Source organism: Suncus etruscus, chromosome 1 (assembly GCF_024139225.1).
Source record: "Suncus etruscus isolate mSunEtr1 chromosome 1, mSunEtr1.pri.cur, whole genome shotgun sequence".
NCBI classification, from domain to species: domain Eukaryota; kingdom Metazoa; phylum Chordata; class Mammalia; order Eulipotyphla; family Soricidae; genus Suncus; species Suncus etruscus.
In genome coordinates, this window is record NC_064848.1 from 31,644,551 (window position 1) to 31,660,039 (window position 15,489).

The window sequence follows — 15,489 nt, forward strand, 5'->3', positions numbered from 1 at the left end:
TCTCAGCCTGTATCTGTCCTGGGGTTTTAAATGTGTTTTCTTCAGGCAGCAGATATCTGGGTTTTGTTTCCTGCTCCAACCCTCTACTTTTTTCCTTTTTATGAGTACATTTTGTTCACTGACATTTAAGAAAATTATTGCCAGGGAGGGTTGGGAATTTGGTTTGTGTAATTGATCTCTGAGTATTTCATTTAGAGTTGATTTGGTTAGTGCAAATATTGCAAGTTCTATTTTATCTGAAAATGTTTTCAACCCTCCCTCCCATGTAAACGAGAATTTTTCTGGGTAGTGGACTTTAGGTTGAAAGATTTTATATGTAGTAGTTTCAGTATGTCATTCTACTGTCTTCTTGACTCTATTGTTTCTAATTAAAGATCATAATAAAAGATTATGCTCCTTCCTTTGTACTTGAGGTTTTTTCTTCCTTATTGCTTTAATTAATTCATCTCTATTATTTTGCCATTTGGATCACTATATGTCTTGGTGTTGATCTGTTAGAGTCTATTTTGTTTAGTACTCTTTGCATCTCTTGGATTTGTACAGCCATCTCTTTTCAGAGAGTGGGAAAGTTCTATGCTATTATTTCCCTTACTACGTGTTCTTCCCCTTTCCCTTTTTCCTCATCTTCTGCTATTCCTATTAGTCACAGATTATTTATTTTGTCTTTGTTCATTAGGTACCTTACATTTTCTTCTACTGCTTTATCCTCATTTATTTATTGACTTCTTTGTTGTTGTTGGCTTGTATTTTGTCGTAAAGTTCATCCATGTGACTGTATGTGTGTAATTCTGCTATTATGGCTTTCCAGCACGTTATTTAGTTCCCTTAATTTAATTTGTATGGATTCTCCCATCTTTTGGTAGAGTTCTTTCAGTTGGTTGAGTAGGTCACCTATGGATTTTTAAATTTTTTTTGGTTAGTGATTCCTTGAATTCCATTGCTAAGACATTAAATGCTACTTTTAGGTTCTCATTTATAGGGTTTGTGCACTTTGGAGGACTTGAAAATTTGATAGGATTTCTCTCCATATCCCCAGCTGCTGGTGTCTTCCTTAGTTACTCCATTATTCTTTTTATTGGGTGGATTGGAGTGCTGGAGTGTCAGTGTGTTTAAAAAAAGTGGTCTATTTAATTGTGTAAGAGGTGTATCAGCCTTTCTGTCTGCAATAGGCTTGGAGCTTTTGTGATGGTGCCTTGGATGTCTGGAGGCAGGAAAGTGGGGAGAGCTGTTTTTCAAGTGCTGAATTTATGGGTTGACCTGGGATGGTCCTGCCCACCACAACCTCCAAGCTGGGGTTCATGAAAATAGGGTTTGAGTGTTGGGACTGTTCTCACTAGCCTTTCTGTCTCAAGTGGGCTTGAGGCTTTTGTGATGGTGGCTGGAAGGTTCCTTGTTTATTTGTTCTGCAAATTAAGAAACCTATGTCAGAAAATTATTTAGCTTATTAATAAATTTGGCTTTGCTAAAGGTAAAATATCCCCTCCATTTTCCAATAACTTCAATTCATAGCTTCTAATTTAAAAGCTGCTCTTACTCAAATATTTTTTCATTCATCTTATAAGCAACTTGCCTCAAATATACAGTGTTTTAATAGTATCTAAAATTAATTTGCCAGTTGAAAGTCAAGAATTTTTCAAAGTTTTTTAAACTAAGCTTTGCTCAGATTTTGCTCCTATAAAACAAGGCTCTGTGCTCAGCAATCACTTCAGATTATTAAGGATACCTGAACTGAACCTGGGCTGGCTTCATAGAGACAATAAATAGCCTTACCTACTTTCTGTTACTCTGGCCACCTAAATCCAGGAATTTCGGAATTACACTCATAAAAAGTACAATGCATTGAGGAAAATGATTTTCATGGGATTTAATGTTATCTTTGTGTATAAGTTTGGTATGTCTGTTGATCTGTCTTGTCTTAAAGTAGACCTTTCAGTTTTTCCTTTAAGATTGGTTTTGCATCTGTAAAGTTTCTGAGCTGTTGCTTATCTGTGAAGCTATTTATTCCTTTATTCAAAGCTGAAGATGAATTGGGCTGGGTGCAGTATTCTAGGTGAAGCGTCCATTTCATTAAGTCTTGTCACAATCTCCCACCACTGTCTTCTGGCCTTGAGAGGTTCTTGTGACATGAGTGCTATAAATCTGAAGGATGCTCCTTTGAATGTAATTTTTCTTTTTAATCTTACTGCTTTCAGTATTCTATCTCTATCTGTGGAATTCCTCATTGTGACTAGGATGTGTCTTGGGGTGTTTTTCTTCAGATCTTTTATAGCTGGTACTCTTCAGGCATGCAGGATTTGATTGCATGCAGTCTTTAGCTCTGGGAGTTTCTCTGTGATGATGTTCTATACTGTTCTTCCTGGAGATCTCCTTCTTGAGCCTCTGGAACTCCAATGATTCTTATGTTGTTTCTGTTGAGTTTATCAAAGACTTCTATTTTCATCTGTTCACATTAAGTACTTTTTACATTGTCTGATCATTTATTTGTCTTAAGGTTCTTTTCCAATCTCTTCTGCTGTATGGAGTTGTTCTGGATTTCATCTTCAAGGTAACTGATTCTGTCCTCAGCTTTTGTTACCCGGTGGAAAGGCCTTCCATTGAGGTTTTCAGTTCAGCTACCATGTTTTACAGATTTGTTATTTTAGTTTAGATTTTTCTGTTTTCTATCTTTGTGTTATGTTCAGCTAGAGCTATGTTTTACTTGATTTCCAAGAGGTTCCTCCATATTTCTATTCTAAACTCCTTATCTGAGTGATTAATCAGATGGTTGGTATTTTATAGTGTCCATCAGAGCTATCATCTACTTTCTCTGTGCATGGTGTTTGCCTGTGAGTGTTCGCCATTGTCACACTTGTAGGTGTAATTTTTGTGTGTTTTGGTGGGGTTCATTAGTTAGAAAGAACACATGGAAGCAAAGCAAGTCATGCTCTTCTGGAGCCTCTAGGAGACAGTTTTCTGCTGGGTCTTTCTTGGCCTTCTCAGGAAAGTTTCAGGAGACAGAAGAGAAGAAACAGGCAAAGGCGACAGGCCCCTCAGTTATCTCTCCCATTTGCTATGCTCACAGCAGGGGCAGTCCCCTCCTGCTATCCCAGACAAAGGCGCTACCTTTCTGCCCGGTTCAACTCTGGTAGCAAGTTTTCACTCAGTCTTTCTTGGCCTTTCTGCTCGGGTGCCTCTAGGGAGACAGTTTTTGTTGGGTCTTTCTTGGCCTTTCTGCCAGGGCATCTCTGGTAGCCAATTTTCACTTCTAAAACTTATTGAGAACAATAAACACCCTCAAATAGTTAAAACAAAACTTGGGAAAAGGAATATGGAAGGCATTACTTTCCCCAACTTTAATCTGTATTAAAAAAAAAGCAATAGTTATCAAAACAGCATGGTATTGGAATAAAGACAGACCCTCAGATCAGTGGAATAGGCTTGAGTACTCAGAGAAAGTTCCCTAGACATATAATCATCTAATTTTTGATAAAGGAGCAAGAAATCCTAAATGAAACAAGGAAAGCCTCTTCAACAAGTGATGTTGACACAACTGGTTAGACACTTGCAAAAAAACGAACTCAGCCCCCCAGCTAATACCAGTTACTAAGGTAAAATCCAAATGGATTAAAGACCTTGCTATCAGACCTGAAACCATAAGGTATATAGAACAACACGTTGGTAAGATATTCCATGACATTGAGATTAAAGGTATCTTTAAGGAGGAAACAGCACTCTCCAAACAAGTGGAAGCAGAGATAAACAGATGGGAATATATACATATGTATGTATATATTGGTTTTTGGGTCACATCTGGTAATGCTCAGGGGATACTCCTGACTCCACACTCAGAAATTGCTCATGGGCAGGCTCGGGCGACCATATGGGATGCTGGGATTCAAACCCTGTCCTTCTGCGTGGCAACTAAAATGCCCTACTCTTCATGCTACCTCTCCGGCCCCAAACGGAATATATTAAGTCTGAGAAGCTTCTATACTGCAAAGGAAATAGTGCCAGGGTACAAGAGCCACCCACTGAGTGGGAGAAACTATTTACCCAATACCCATCAGAAAGAGGGGCTAATATCCAAAGTATTCCTAGGCACTGACAGAACTTTACATTAAAAAAAAAATCTAATCCCATCAAAAGATGGGGAGAAGAATTGAACACTTTGTCAAAGGAGAAATAATAAAGGCCAAAAGAAACATGAAAAAATACTCACATCACTAATTTATCAGGGAGATGTAAATCAACTATGAGGAACCATCTCAACACCACAGAGATTGGTGCACATCACAAAGAATGGAACAAGGCAGTGGCTGGCGGGTATGTGGAGAGAAAGGACTCTTATGCACTGCTGGTAGTAATGCTGTCTAGTCCAACCTTTATGGAAAACGATATGGAGATTTCTCCAAAAATCGGAAATTGAGCTCCCATGCAATCCAGCTATACCACTCCTAAGGATATACCCTAGGAATACAAAAATACAGTACAAAATTCTCTTTCTCACACCTATATTCATTGCAGCACTATTACAATAGCCAGATTCTGGACACAACCAAGATGTCCTTCAACAGATATGAATGGTTTAAAGGAAACTATGGCACATATACCGCAATGAATATTAATGCAGCCGTATGAAAGATGAAGTCATGAATTTTCGCTATACATGGATGTACGTGAAATATTTTATGCTGAGTGAAATAAGTCAGAGGGAGAGAGATAGACACAAAATAGGCCCCACCTCATCTGTGGGATTTTAGAATAATAAAAGACTTTTTTTCAATAATTCTCAGAGACAAAAGAGAGGAGGACTGGAAGTTCCAGCCTACAACATGAAACTCAGCACAAGGGAGTAGTGAGTGCAGGTTAGCAAAATAACTACACTGAGAACTATCATAACAATGTGAATGAATGAGAAAAGTTAGAAAGCCTGTCTAGAGTACAGGCAGAGGGGTAGGTTGGGGAAGAGGGAGATTTGGGACATTGGTGATGGGTATGTTGCACTGGTGAAAGGGGGTGTTTCTTTACATGACTGAAACTCAAGTATAATCATATTTGTAATCAACTGTTTTTGAATAAAGATATTAATAATAAAAGATTATTACCATAGAAGTGCTGCCATCTGAAGTTGAAGTAAAAACGAAAAAAAGAAGTGCAATACAAACAAAAAAGCCTTCACTAATAAACAAATTAAAATTCCTTTTCAGTTTCTTAGCAATACTTTTTTGTAGAATTTCTCCTTTAAAACACCAGTTCAATATTTTCTTCCTAAAGCACAGCATATTGTCGATTCTTACTTTGGGTGGGATTTAGTTTATTTAACTAGATTTACCATTATTTTAGACCTACATAGGTTTTTAAAGATGTGCCAAAAATTTCTGCCTACCTAATTCAAAATAATGGATAGAATGGGGCTTAGTATAATTAACACAAATCTAGATAGAAGCAAAACATTAAAAAAAATCTTGAAAACTTCAAATCATCTTATAATTAAAATGAACATAGGGCATTTATTTATCCCTATTGTGTCAACTACCGTATCTGTAGTTATAAATGTGACTCCTAGCAAAAACTTTGCAAGAATTATGAGACTTTACCCCTGGAGTCAGCGATAGTAGCAGTCAGGGAACTTACCTTGTTTTGTGATCAACCTGAGTTTGGATTCCCAGAATTTCATAATGGTCCCCTCAGCACTGTCAGGGAATGAACCCTGAGTGTAGAACCAGGAGTAACCCCTGAGCATCACCAGGGTGTGGTTCTAAACTAGCAAAGACTTCACCTCATCGAGTAGCTTTGCTGACTGATAATATTTTTCACTAAGCTTGTGTTCTGAAGAATTACCAACAACCAAGTATTATAAGTACTACTGCAAGAACATATGATTCCTAGTCATTACAAGGAAGGAAATGACAAAAATAAAATCATTTTATATATATTTGAATTTCACAGAATTCTAAAACAATGCTGGAGCCAGAGTGATAGCACAGCAGTAGGCGCTTTTGCCTTGCATGTACAGATCAAGGACTGATATTTGGGTTCAATCCCGGGCTTCCCATATGGTTCCCCCAAGCCAGGAGCAATTTCTTAGCACATAGCCAGGAGTAACCCGAGTGTCACAGGGTGTGGCCCAAAAAAGAAAAAGCAAAAAACAATGCTGAACCATTTCTGGCATACCTCTTTTTTTTTAATTAAATATGCAATTCCTTTTAGTGAGCACCTTGAGAAGAGAAACAGTGAGATCATTTCAGAATATGAAATGGCCAGAAAACGATGGCTTTATAGTTTTTGAAGTACCTCAGCATTGAGAAAAAAATTTATTGGCTCACACCATAAAATGCGTTTATTAGTTTTGCTTAGAGTAACACCATTATAGCAGTTGAGGCTACTGCTCTTCTATAAGAAGGAATGATCTGCATCTCATCTTGATCTTTTGAAAATCTAACCAAACTAATTTGGGGTTATATATTAGTAATAAGTATGTGTGTAAGAGCAGTAATTAAGCTGTGTTTTTATTTATTGTGAAATCTTCAGGTAGTAGAAGCCTATGGTTGGTTGTAGCCTTTGGAATTGTTTCTTTACTGTAATGCAATGTTCCTGTAGTTAAGGGAGTAATGGAGTAAGTTTGAATATCTGTTGGAATGCACTGACCAAGTATTCAAATAGATACTTAAGTTAATTTAGAGATTAGCATTTAATTTAATTAGATTTAATTTAGAGATTAGCATAATCCTTTTAAGGGGACTTTTTTTTGTGGGTGGGGCACATCCAATGAAGCTCAGGGTTACTCCTGGCTATGCACTCAGAAATTGCTCCTGGCTTGGGGGGACATATTGGATGCTGGGGAATAGAACCTCAGTCCATCCTAGGCTAGCACCGGTAAGGCAGATACCTTACAGCTCCATACCATCGCTCTGACCCCGTAAGTGGACTTTTGATATCAGACTATTTAGTTATGGTTCTTGCCAATCAAACCCTTAAATGTGGTTAAGGAAAATGTTGACAACAATCTTTATGGTAGAACATATTGATATGACTAAAAGTTTGTAATTAGGTTAATGTCCAGGTGTTTTGTAATTGTATTATTTTATTTTATTTTATTCTATTTTTTTGGTTTTTGGGTCACACCCACAGCGCTCAGGGGTTACTCCTGGCTCTATGCTCAGAAATCGCTTGTGGCAGGCTCGGGGGACCAATGGGATGCCGGAATTCGAACCACCGTCCTTCTGCATCTAAGGCAAATGCCTTACTGCTGTGCTATCTCTCCGGCCCCACTGAGGTTTGTTGTTGTTGTTGTTGTTGTTGTTGTTTTTAATATTTATTTATTTGTTTTTGGACTACTCCCGGCAGTGCTCAGAGGTTACTCCTGGCTCTGCACTCAGAAATAGCTCCTGGCAGGCTTGAGGGGGGACCATATGGGATAACAGGAATCTAACCGAGGCCTGTACCAGGCCTCTACCAGGAATCAAACTCAGGATGACTCATGTGGTTTACCACATGCAAGGCAAATGCCCTACTGCTGTGCTATCGCTCATGCCCCTAACACAGGGTTTCTATATAGCAATCCAATGTAATAATATAACATTTAAATAATTGAGTCTTTTATACAAACTCTTTTTGTTTTGTTTTGTTTTGTTTGAAGGGGACACACCTTGCAGCACTCAGGGGTTACTTTGGGTTGTGTACTCAGAGATTGCTACAGGCAGACTCAGGAGACCATATGGGATTCTGGGAATAGAACCCAGGTCCTCCTGGGTTGGCAGCCTGTAAAGCAAATGCCCTATCTCTGTGCTATCGCTATGGCCCCCATACAAACTCTTTATGAAAGTGACCCAGACACTGCAATAGCTATCTAGAAAAATATGAAAAGAAGAGGGCTCTCTTATTTATTTTAAGGGAAACGTTTGATTCAAATTTTGCCTTTGAATTTCATTTGTTTTTTTTAGCCTTCTCATTTTTTAAAAAAATGTGTATTGTAATAGTGGATGGAGTTAACATATATGCATGTATATGATAATGCTCACTAAGCAGTAACTGGTCACTAAATGTTAACTATGTTTATTATTTTGTGAATGAACAGAGCATGAAGTGTTTTGAATTATTCAAACTTGTTTTCTCTTCAAGAGTTATAAAAATATTTTATGATCTTGAGTAGTTAATCATTCAACTTGGGTAGTTAGAAGATATACTTCAAGCACAAACTTTAAAATAAACCAACACTTTATTTCAGTATGTCACAATTTCCCCAAAGATCTCCAATGACAATTTTGAGCAACTTAGACAGTTTTCTTTTCGTTATACACTAGTCAAGGAGAGAACATTATGACTACTGAGTAGACGGCTTAAATGTGATGTAGATAATGATATAATTAATGATAAAAGCCTGAAAGAAGAGTTTTGAATGAGTTTCTCATTGTGCTAGTGAAAATTGAGCAGTTGGGAGATTTCTGACTTCAGAAGGAACTCATTATGTAAATGATACTCTTTGAAGCACTTCCCAGAGTCCATCACTTATATTTCCTTTTATATGCAGAACTCCCTCACCATAAGCTGAGGAGTCAAGAGGAGGAAATTGTGGCTTATTCTCAACAGAGGAAATTGATTCTGACTGTGAAGGGATAAAGAGACAACATGCCAGAAAATGTAATTTTACTGAAACCAGCTCCATAGGATAGTATTCCAATGAGTATAAAGTGATTTACAAATGGCAGACTTTTGAGGTAGAAACAAAGTATAGAGGTCCAGGAATGTTCTGTTTTGCTGAGGGTTAGATGGCATCCTATACCTGACATAATTTTCTAAGTTGAATGCCCAACTACTGAAAAAGTGTAATCCAAGTAAGCACCAAAGGAAATTTCCATTTCAAAATTTCTCACTATATCATCCTTTTGAAAGATAACGGATTTTTTTCTCTTTTCTTTCGATGGTATTAATGTTCAACCAATGTTCACAGTCATAGACAACTTGCTGAAATCAAATATTTTTTCTTTTCTAAATATTTTTAATTTTCTGTAAATTCAATCTTATCGACTCAACTCCATGAACATGTTTAAATGTTCACCCATACTTTATCATAATTTGTTTAGCACTTTTTTCTAGCCATTTGTGTTCAGATATAGTTTCAGCCCTTAGTGCAATATTGGATAGAAGGTCATTCCCAAATTCCTTAATACTCTGATATTTTGAAATGTTTGCACATTAGGAAGCACAAGTAAAAGATTGGCATCCAAAAGACAAGGTAATGGTAAATTAGTTTACTTTTCTCTGCTTAGAGCAATATCCCTAATGAAGGACATACCTCCTCTTTAATATCCCTTCCCACTGAGTAATTACAATGCCACTCTACAAGGGAAATTGGTTTTAAACCTCATTGACTTTTCCTTTTTTCGTAGACATAATGACTTCTGATTTGAAAATCTCCATTTTTGTCATCATCCTCTGTTCACTTTCTTAGCTTTTCCATTTCAAGTATAACTAGTGTCCTTTGTTAAACGGTTGAAAAAATCTCTAAAGTAATTCTTGTTTTCTGACTGTTCTTTGACACAAACGTAGAATCTTTGTAAAGCAAATATAAAAATGTAAAGATACTAGAAAATTGGATTGGAAGGATAACAGAAATGTACCTGAATTGTTATGGGATTGCTTGAGTATCTATATTCTGGCCATTAACTTGGGTTTTTATACTATGGCTATTAGGCTTAATAGGTGAAGATGAATAATTTTTGCAAATGCCTCAGTCAGAATAGTGAGTCTATTAAGTAGGAACACTATAAATGAGAATTTTCTTTTTATAATTTTAGGCACAATGATTTACAAAATTGTTGATACTAAATTTTCTGTCCTAGAGAGTTGAAGTTTTGTGACTAATCCTTTTATTTTCTCTAGAACACCTCTTTTTGCTGTCTCTTTTCTTTTCTCTTCTTTTCTGTTTTTGTTTTTGTTGTTTTGTTTGCGGGTCCACACCTGGGATTCTCAGACATTACTCCTGGCTCTGCAGTCAGAAATTATTCCTATTGGTGATCAGGGTCCATATGAGATGCTGGGGATCAAAACCACATGCAAGGAAAACATTCCCTACCCATTGACCTATCACTCTAGCCCCAGATATGGGTACTCTATGAACTTTATAACAGATAGTATCAATAACTATAACATAATATGCATATCCATAATATGCAAAGTGTATTCAATGCTAACTTTGTTTTCTAAGACCTCAAATATCACCTCCTTGATTTTCCTTAGAACAAAGGGCTTACTACTTCAGACTTGAAGTGAATTACTACAGTGACTGTAAATAGATAGATTAATATATGCATAGTTTGTGAAGGATAGTTGTATCATTTCCATTATTTTTCAGGGTTTACTTCAGGCTCAATGCTCAGGGATCTCTACTGACATTGCTCAGGTTATTGGGGATTCAAACTGGTGTTGGCCACATGCAAAGCAAGTATACCTGCTGTACATCTCTCTGGCTACTCCATTATACTTCTGTAGCATCAGTTTTCAGAGATATGATAAAAATCTGTTACTATCTTGTTGAAGCTAAGGCTTTTCTGTGGTTGTAAATTAAAAATTATAAAATGATCAGACTTAAACACCAAATCCAAAGCCAACGACAACAGAATCGATACCCAATTTACAACAGACTAGACACAAAGAGGACCGACCACTTATACTAGCATCCCAGGGGGGGGAGTAAAAGAGGGGAGATGGGATGCATGCTGGAAACAGGGGTAGAGGGAGGACAACATTGGTGGTGGGAACGCTCCTGATTCAATATCTCTATGTACCTAAAATATTACTGTGAAAGATTTGTAATCCACTTTGATTAAAATAAAAAAATATTTTCTAATGTTATGAAACAGTTTCACTCTCAAATAAACTTTGATGACACATGGAAATGTGTTCATAATCCCATCATAATTCACATCTTGTATCTCAGTTTTATGTTGATTAATATTTGGAACAATTATTATGAGTGATCATGGTAGAGGTGTGAAAGTGCTTATGAATAATATTGCAAAAGGATCTCCAATAAACCTTTAGACCATTTCTAAAATATCACCATCCACTTATTCTGCAAGCCAGTGTCTCTCTACCCTAGTGACCCCATTTTATACTACTCTGTTGAAAGTCTCTTAGAAAAACATCAATTATGTACCCATTTCTTAAAAAATCTTTTTTCCTTGGTTTTGGATTTTTGAGTGCTACTTTATCCTAGATGGATTTAATTCAGGATCCCATTTTCTTTTTCCCGAACAATGTAATATTTTGCTAAGCTGTCTCATTTCCTCCAATTCCTTTCCTTTACCATTTATCTTGGACAGTATCACAGCACAGAACAAAAGATAATGCAACACAGCACAATGAAAGATGATAGACCTGAAGTAGAAAGGCTTAGGTTCAAATCCCATCTCTTTAATGTAAGTGGCTAAATGCTAGTTGCAATTTCACTACATCTTATAAAAGTGCATAATATGATATCTTATAGAGCTGTTTTTAGAATCAATAATATCTACAAAGTTTCTTTGAATGATATAAAATCTTTCTCATATTTAAATAATCTCAGTTATGATCTCTGTCTTTATTGATTATGATTATTGAAAGTTTCAGCTTTCTTAGCCTAGAGGTTGTAGCCAATAAAGGTACAAATTTTCTCTTTTTTTAAATTTTTTTTAATTTAAAGATAATGCATCACATAGTTGACATAGTTGACCATAATATATTTGTTTCCAGATAATGAAAGTAAAGTTATTGAAAAAAATGGAAAGAAAAATAAAATGGAAACGAAGAGAAAAAAATAAAATAAAAAAAGAAGGAAAGGAAAAAAGGAAAAGTGCAGTAACAAGTTCATTTATAAATATTATTGTATCACCAATGAAGTCATTGATACAATGGCAAAGATTGTTGTTATATGCCCCATATGTTAAATTGGAGTGTTCCTTTAGAAATGACAGTATCAAACAAATTAAGTTGTCTAGAAATTCAAAGCTATGATCCTACAAATTTTAGGAGTATATGCCAGCTCCAGGGTATTCTGGAAAAAGGCCCGGTTCAAACATGGCAACTCTGTTTGTGGGCATGGTTATGGTGGGGTAGTATTCCCAGACTCGTTCCAAAAAAACCTGGTTTAACACCCTGTATACTTGAGATAGTAAGCATGGTTTAAGCAAGGTGACGGCTTGGCCTACCCTCTCCTCCTGAGATGTCCAGCATTTTGCTGCATGGGTTAGTGTAGCCATGATCTTTCACGTTTCACTGCTCAGTTTACATTTTGTTGGAAGAAAGAGTCTATGGAGCTAGTCTGGTTATGGTACAACTTTTCTGTCTTCATTTATGCACCATTCTCTATTTTCTAAAGACACTGTTATATTTACTTGCTTCCACACTTGACTAATAATTTATTTTATCACATACTTGCATATATAGTTCTTTTTTTTTTTTTTTTTTTTTTTTTGGTTTTTTGGGTCACACCCGGCGGTGCTCAGGGGTTACTCCTGGCTGTCTGCTCAGAAATAGCTCCTGGCAGGCACAGGGGACCATATGGGACACCGGGATTCGAACCAACCACCTTTGGTCCTGGATCGGCTGCTTGCAAGGCAAACACCGCTGTGCTATCTCTCCGGGCCCGCATATATAGTTCTTAATATCTAGTGACATTGGCCATTCTATCTCAATGTCAGACTCCCAATTTATTCTTTAGGCTCATATTCAATTTTTATATTCTAGTCCTTTGCCTCATGCTAATAGATTTAAGCAAATTATATTGTTAAAAGTGGCCTCTTATTCTTGAAGAGACTGTCACTCTTATCTGGAATTTGCAATCATGTGGGGCTCCACTACTTAAGAAATAATTTATGGAACCAGCATATACTGTGGAACTTACTTTCCCTATGTCTGTTAACCTTCTTGTCAAGGGCATGCATTTCTATGTTAAGTACAGAAATTTTAAAGTTGCTCATTGTAATTAATCCTTGCTTTAGGTAGATATAAAAAACTAAGTTCTGCATCATGCCAATGAAACACAAACTTTGGAGAAACCAAATTATATGGACCAACATTTCAAATTTGCACACTATTTTGTCCAAAGATCCTATAGCAAAATAAATATTTTACAAATGTTGTTGTGTATATACACAAATTAATGTATAAACAAGTTCATTATAAGGTTGTAGAAAAACAAAACGTAAAATTTTCAAAAATAGGGTTTTAATTATAGATAGTTTTCTATATTCATAGACTATCATACTATCACACTAGACTATCATACAATCATTAAGAGTTTATGGGGAAGAGCATGATGGGGGTATTAGTGGTGGGAATGTTGCACTGGTGATGGAGGTGTTCTTTTTTAAAACTGAAACACAACTACAAACATGTTTGTAATAATGGTACTTAAAATGCAATAATTTTGTGCGATAAAAATATGACTATAAAATATATATATGATGTTATGTCAGAAGTATCAGGACATAGTAAATAATAAAAAGTAAATAGTATATAATATTATGTCAGGTACTATATCAAGACTTAATACTAAGTAAATAACAAATTAATACATTAATTTATTAATGATTGTTAAGTCTGTCTTGACACTAAATGTGGTTTCTTTTATTTGTTTGTTCTGATTTTGCTCCAAACCAGGGGCTAGTCAGTGGTTATTTCAGTAATAAATAACTGAAACTCAATTCTACACTCAATAATTACTGAGTTACTACTGGCTGTGCTTAGAGGTCCATTATGGAATCTGGAGATCAAACCTGGATCAATCAATGCGAGGCAAGTGCCCTACTTATTGTATTATTGCTCTGGCTCCAAAAGTGGTTTTTTTATGGCATAATCCAATATATAGCTGAAATATGCTAGTGTTTTCTAGAGATTTTGTCATTTTACATATTTATTAAGCAGGTTAAAGATGATTATTTCTGTTTAATGTAGTCTCATTTGTTTATCTCTTCTTTTTGTTTGGACCGTGATGTTTCCTCCTTGAAGATGTCTTTAGTATCAGAGTCATGGAGTGTTTTTTACTTACATTTTCTTCCATATATCTTATGGTTCTAGTTCTAATATAAAAGTGGTCTATTTGGATTTGACCTTTGTTTATGGTGTTAGATAGAGGTCAAAGTTCACTTTTTTGCATGTGGCTGACCACATCTGTGTTTTCTTTTCCCCTTTATCAAATATTAATTAATTATTTTCTGGGGGTCATTCTGTGAATACTAAAGTCTATTCCAATGATCTGATGGCCTGTCTTTAGTTCAATACCATGCTGTTTTAATAATTATTGCTTTGTTATTTAATATAAAGTTGGGGAAATTGGTGCTTCCCATCTTCTTTTTTTCTCAGGGTTGCTTTAGCTATACTTGGGTGTTAATTGTTTCAAATTAATTTCAGGAGTGTTTGATCCACTTCTTGAAGAATCTCATGGGAATCCTCAGAGGGGTTGTATTAAATCTGTACAATACTTTTGTAGTATTGCCATTTTAATGATGCTGATTCTCCCAATCATGAAAATGGTTTGTGTCTTCATTTCCTCTGTCCTCTTTAATTTCTTGAAGCAGTGTTTTATAGTTTTCTTGTATAGGTCCCTCATTTTTTTAGTTAAACTGACTCCAAGATATTTGAATTTCTGTGGCACTATTGTAAAGTGGATATTTTTCATATTTATTTCTTTTCTACTATTATTTGTGTATAAAAAGGCCACTGATATATATATGTATATGTACATATATATATATATATTTTTTTTTTGTTTCTTGGTCATACCCGGTGATGCTCAGGGGTTACTCCTGGCTATGTGCTCAGAAATAACTCCTGGCTTGGAGGATTATATGGGACACTGGAGGATCAAACTGCAATTTGTCCTAGGCTAGTGCTGACAAGGCAGATGCCTTACTGCTTGCGCCACCGCTCTGGCCCCGGGGTCATTGATTTTTATATGTTAATTTTGTAGCCTGCCACTTTGCTATACAAATTTATTGTTTCTAGAAGCTTTTTTTGTAGAGTCATTAGGTTTCTAATTATAGTATCATGTCATCTTCAAATACTGAGAGCTTGACTTTTTCCTATCTGGATTCTTGTGATATCTTTTTCTGTTAATTGCTGTGGCAAGTACTTGCAGTACTATCTTAAGCAGGAGTGGTGAGAGGGGCAGCCTTGTCTTGTACCAGATTTTAAAGAAAAGGCTTTTAGTTTATCTACATTGAGTATACTATTTGCTGTGGGCTTGTGGTAAATGGCCTTGACTATATTGATAAAAGTTCCTTCTATTTCCACCTTGTTGAGAGTTTTTATTATGAATGGGTGTCAGACCTTATAAAATTCTCTGCAGTTATTTGTATGATTATATGCTTTTTTTTCTTGTATTGATATAGTGTATTACACCAATTGACTTGTGTACAATAAACCATCCTTGCATCTCTAGAGTGAAACATACTTGGTCATGGTGTATGATTTCTTGATAAGGTGTTGGATTCTATTTCCCTGGATTTGTTGAGAATCTTTGCATCTGTG